Here is a 6,000-nt window from a genome sequence, read left to right on the forward strand (position 1 = left end):
CCACCGGGAGGAGAGCTTAAGAAAAAGTAAGGAAGCACGAAGCACTAGGTAGAGAGTTTAAAGCATACTTAGGGGCCGGCCAGTGTCTGAGGGAAAAAGACAGAAGAGAAGAAAAAGAAATGGGTACACCTTTCTAGGTCAGGCCTCAGAAAGGTGGGCAGAGCCAGAAGAACCTTTTGGTGGCTCTTAGGGGCTGTGCTAGAGGAGGGAATGCTGGGAAGGAAAACACATTGTGTTAAGGTGAACTTGCCTTCATATGGCTCCGGCTCCCGTGGGGCCGGGAGGAGACAGGAGCACAGCTCCACCTAGAGGTAGCTTCTATTATTTTTAGGAAGACGACTTGTAGGACTTGGCTCGTCCTCCTACCGGAGTCCCAGATTTGGCCAAGCCATCAAGATTGGCAGCAAGCTCTTTTACCCACCGAGCCGTCCACCTACTTTGAAGTTTTCTTAATTACATTATGAGAAGATCCACCTTGAATGTAGGTGACAGAATTCCTTGTGCCTGGGACCCTGAACTGCAGAAGAATGGAGAAAGTGGGAAGACTCCTCCCACACACATCCTCTGTTTTCTGTTCTCGATTGTGGACGTAACCAGCCCCCTCAAGCCTCTGCCACTGTGACTACCCTGCTATGATGGACCGTTACTTGGAGCTGTGATCTAAAATAAACCTTCCGTCCTTCAATGGCTTTCGTCACTGTATTTTGTCACACTAACTGGAAACAAAGCTAAGACATCAGGTGTCCTGCTCTGTCATTCTCTTCTTATTCCTCTGAGATGCTGTCTCTTACCGAAGCAGAAACTCACATTTTTCAGTTTGGCTGGCTGGCCTGCGAGACCCAGTGACCCTCCGGTCTCTTTCCCCCCAAAATGCCCTTATGTTAGTCCTGCATTCCACACACTCCACAGACACCCTGAAGAAGCTGCCAAAGACCTGTGGCTGCTTACCCTGGCTCCTGTGGTGTAGCCCCAGCCACGACAGTCTCAAACAGTTTGCATCAGACCTTTTACTATCACAAGTCGTAGGGCCCATACAACAGTTTCCACTCAGGCAAAAGGTTGTGTGTGTGTGTGTGTGTGTGTGTGTGTGTGTGTGTGTGTATGTATCTGTGTGCACACACACCCTAGCAGATGGACTCTTGAAACTAGTGAAAAGGAACAATGCCAATAGTGTAAACAATTTGGCACAAAGGTTTTGTTTGGTGTGATTAGTGCAAATACTTATCTTTTGTTTTTTGGACAAGGTCTCTATAGTCTTGGCTGTCCTAGAACTCACTATGTAGACCAGGCTGGCCTCAGTCTCATAGAGCATGCATCACCATGCCTGGCCTTATTTTGTTAGTTTGGTTTTTTTTTTTTTTTAATTTAGCCAGGAATGGTGGTGCAGGCCTTTAATCCCAGCACTTAGGAGGCAGAGGCAGGTGGATCTCTGAGTTTGAGGAACCTAGTCTACAGAATGAGTTCCATGATAGTCAGGGTTACAGGGTTGCAGAGAAACTTTGTTTTGGAAAAAAAAAACCCAAAATTTTAAATTTATTTAATTAATTTTTAAAATTAAAATTACATTTAATTAATTAATTGTGTGTGATCAGAGGACAATTTGTGGGAATTAGTCCTCTCTATTCAGTGTATGAGTTCTAGGGATTGCTCTCAGGTCATCAGGCTTGTTAGCAAGCCAAGTTGAAAGGCTGAGCCATCTCACTAACCCTTGTTTTTGTTTTTATTTACTGGCTAAATAAGAAAGTAAGCCACTTGGTAGCATCTTCCTGTTCTTCCTCCTTGATATTGTAACAAAAAACCCTCAAATGTTTTTTCATGCTCCCCCATCTTCCCTACTTTTTTCTTTTTTAAAAAATAATTTATTCATTTGTATTTTATGTACATTGGTGTTTTGCCTGCGTATATGTTTGTAGGAGCATCCCCTGGAACAGGAGTTATAGTTATGAGCTGCCATGTGGGTGCTGGGAACTGAACCTGGGTTCTCTGGAAGAACAGCCAGAGCTCTTAACCACTGAGCCATCTCTCCAGCCCCACCTTCCCTGCTTTCAGGAGCAGGCTTTGCAGCAGAGTGGCATCTGCAGACATGACAGTAGAGTCCCCAGTTCTGACATCCACAGAAGCAGTGGTGCTGTAAGATTGGCTCCAGGGCTGAGGAACTGTGCAGCCTTTCCAGTGGCAGAGGCAGAGCCACCAGAGCAGTGGCCGTGGTGAAGTCCCCCACGTGCCAGTCATCAGTACGTCAGCAACAACAGTGGCAGAAACAGTAACTTCCAGAGACAGGGTCTCAGACACCCCGGCTTGGGAGCCAGTGCCGCCGAGTGCTGTCGGGAGTAGACAAATCTTAGGACCCTGGACCTGGGGGCTATAATGTGAACGGCTGCTGAGCACTAGGGACGCCCCAGTGCCCTAGGCCTGGAAGCTGCTTGCTAGCATGAAGGGACGAATTCTGACACCCCAGGTCGACACAAGTGCACTAACAATTTTGTGAGAGGTCCCTTATACCCCAGGCCTACAAAAAGAGTGGTGACATTTGTCGTTGTAGGCCTAAGGGTCCTGGTACCTCAGGCTGTCACACTGGTACATGCCATCTCCTGCTGTTCCCTCCTGTTTATTACCACTGTGCTACTGCTCTCTGACAAAGCCAAGGGACACAAGCTGCCAAAAACCAGTACTGGAGAACTTCACTTACGACTTCACCCAGGGAGAGTATCTCGAGCCAACTGACTGACAACACAAGGTTTTGACATGATGAGGTATGGGCAGGTCCAGGCAGAATATGACGGACTCTAAGTGCCTTCCTGTGGTAAGAGCATCACAATGGCGTTTGACCTCCTGCAGCTGGTTGACTGAAACTTAAGAAAGGGCTTCCTTGTGGCCAAAAGGGTTAGAGCTTGGCCCCTGAGCACTGGTTCTCAACCTGTGGGTTTTTGACCCATTTGGAGGTCGCATATCGGATATCCTGCATATCAGATATGTACGTTATGATTCATAACAGTAGCAAAATTACAGAAATGAAGTAGAAATAAAATAATTTTATGGTTGGGGGGTCACCACAACATGAGGAACTGCATTAAAGGGTTGCAGCTTTAGGAAGGTTGGGGACCACTGAACTAGGCCATCTTCCCTATAGAAATGTCTGAAGATGCTTCAAGACCAGCCTGGTCTACAGCCTAGTTCCAGGCCAGCCAGGGTTACAGAAAGAAACCCTGTCTCAAAACCAACCAACCAAACAAACTAAAGAAAAAAGAAAGAAAGAAAGAAAGAAAGAAAGAAAGAAAGAAAGAAAGAAAGAAGGAAAGAGAAGAGAAGAAGAAAGACACAGCAGAAGTCCAGGTAAGCTAGCCTGGGTACCCAGGAGACTGCAGGGGCAGAGACAGATGCTGAAGGCTTGGGAGGCTGGTGCAAGTTGTTGGGCTGCAGGCTACTGTTCACCGTCATCTGATCACCAAGGCCACCTCTGAGAGCCTTAGCTTGTTCATAACCCAAATAGTTGCTGTTAGTCTTTTGTCCCAAAAATGTGGCATTGTGGACTACGTCTATTCTCAGTTGCGGCCAAGTGAAGTGCATATGCAATAATAAATCATCTCGAGCCAGTGGCGTGCATGCGATCTCAGTCCTCTCTCTCCCTCCCTCCCTCCCTCCCTCCCTCCCTCCCTCCCCCTTTCTTCCCTTTTTGGCCCCCATTCCCCTTGATACAGAGTTCAGGGTCTGGGCTCAAACTTTCATTCTCTTGTTTTCGTTTCCTGGATATTGGGTTCACAGGCATATACCATCCACCATGCCCAGCATATTAGGCAGATATCTGAGCTGCCCCTTCAATGACTTGGTCTCCTGACAACATTCATATATTTGTGTAACTCTTTTTAACTTTTTTGTTTGTTTGTTTGTTTTTGAGACAAGGTTTCTCTGTGTAGCCCCGGCTGTCCTGGAACTCCCTCTATAGACCAGGCTGGCATCAAACTCAGAGATCCTCCTGCCTTTGCCTCCCAAATGCTGGGATTAAAGGGATGTACCACCACCACATGACAACATTTTTTTTGTTTTGTTTTGTTTTGTTTTTCGAGACAGGGTTTCTCTGTGTAGCTTTGCACCTTTTCCTGGAACTCGCTTTGGAGACCAGGCTGGCCTCAAACTCACAGAGATCCGCCTGCCTCTGCCTCCCGAGTGCTGGTATTAAAGGCGTGCGCCACCACCGCCCGGCGCAACATTTTATTATTATTAGTGTGTGTGAATGCATGCGTGCGTGCGTGCGTGTAAGTGGAGGTCAGTGGGAGACAGTTCTTTCATTCCACCTTGTGGGTTCCAGGGATCAAACTGGTTATTAGCATTGGTAGCAAGCACCTTTACCCACCGAGCCATCTTGCCAGCCCTGTGAGTCACTTTTGATAAATAGAACATATTAAAAAAAGGAAGGCTGGGGGCTAGAGAAATGGATGGCTCAGCACTTAAGAGCATGTACTGTTCTTGCAGAGGACTCAAGTTTGGCTCCCTGCATCCATGTTGGGTGACGCACAGCTGTCTGTAACTCCAGCTTGAGGGGCATTGATCCTGTGGCTTCTGAGGGCACTTGCACACATACACATATACGTAATTAAAAATGAAATAAATTGACCTGCCAGGCCCTGTTCAGCCTGGGGAGGTGGAAGACACTTATAGACCCGCTGGGCATCTCAAGGGGCTGGATGGGTGCATTACAATGAGCAACTGTATGGTGGAGAAATGGGAAAGAGAAGCTGGGTGGTTCATGTGCTGTGGAGAGAGACAGAACTGAACAAGCGAAGACAGTGAGGAAGAGGCTGACATGGGTGGTCTGTGCTGCCACCTGGGCCCTTGGTGATGTCCAGCCAGGGCTGATGCCAGGGGTCATGTCTGGGTCCGTGGCCCTACAGCAGCCAGGGTCCGTGTGAATGTCCGTGGCTCTTGTTACCACTGAAGACCCTGCAGATTCCCCGGGGTCTGGGCCGCCACATGCTGCTCTGTTGATGTCTGAGAGCCAGGCTGCCACCCTGCCGTGCTGATCTGAGTGGCCCTGCGCTGCCGTCCAGGGCCATGGTGACATTCAGCTGCCAGGGCCATGTCTGGGTCCATAGTCTTACCACAACTGGGTTCTGTGTTGATGTCTGTGGCCTGTGTTGCCACCAAAGGCCACATGGATGCCTGGGTCTGGGCTGCACTTATAGCCATGTTGATGTCTGAGGGCTGTGCCTCCACTGGGGCCATGCAGATATGAGTGACCTTTGCTGTTACCCAGGACAATGGTGATATCCGGTCCAAGCTGCTGACAAGTGCCATGTCTGGGTCCATGGTCCTTTCGCAGCTGGTGTCTGTATTGGTGTCAATGGCCCATGTTACCACCTGGGGCCATGCAAACCATGTGTATTGAAATCTGAGGGCCACGTTGAGGTGGCCTCACCCTTTGTTGGCTCTGGGAGATCTGGCCCTGCCTCTTTCTGGCTGCTGCAGTGGGAGTGCTGATCCCATGACCCCAGCCCTGGGAGAGATGGGACCAACCCCTCACCATGTTTACATAAGAGCTGCCCCCTCCCCCATGGTGTGGATGAAAGAGTGTTGGCTTTACCCTTGGGGGCAGTCCCAGCAGAGGCCCAGATTGATCATCCAGTGCTCTGAGTTGGCCCACACCAACATCTACTCCATCTATGACCTGCTAGAGTGCTCAAAGGGACTGGTCCTGTGGAATCAGAGCTGCAGGATCTCTGTGACTTGGGGCAACAGCAGGATGCTGGAGAGGAGTTTCAGTGAGGATCCATCATTGATGGTGTACCAGAAGCCAGAGGCCTTGACCAACAACTCATTGCCGAGAACATTTGCAAGTGAAGCTATTTGGACGGGGGTATACTGAGTGACACACTATATCTCCTAATGCCAATAAAACCAATGAAGAGGTGATGGAGAGGCAGGAAAGACAGAGGAGCCAAGTGTTTTTTTTTTTTTTTTTTTTTTTAATTAATACTTTTTAAAATTTTCTTTTGTGTGGGGTGC

This window comes from Peromyscus eremicus, chromosome 2 (genome assembly GCF_949786415.1).
Source record: "Peromyscus eremicus chromosome 2, PerEre_H2_v1, whole genome shotgun sequence".
NCBI classification, from domain to species: Eukaryota; Metazoa; Chordata; class Mammalia; order Rodentia; family Cricetidae; genus Peromyscus; species Peromyscus eremicus.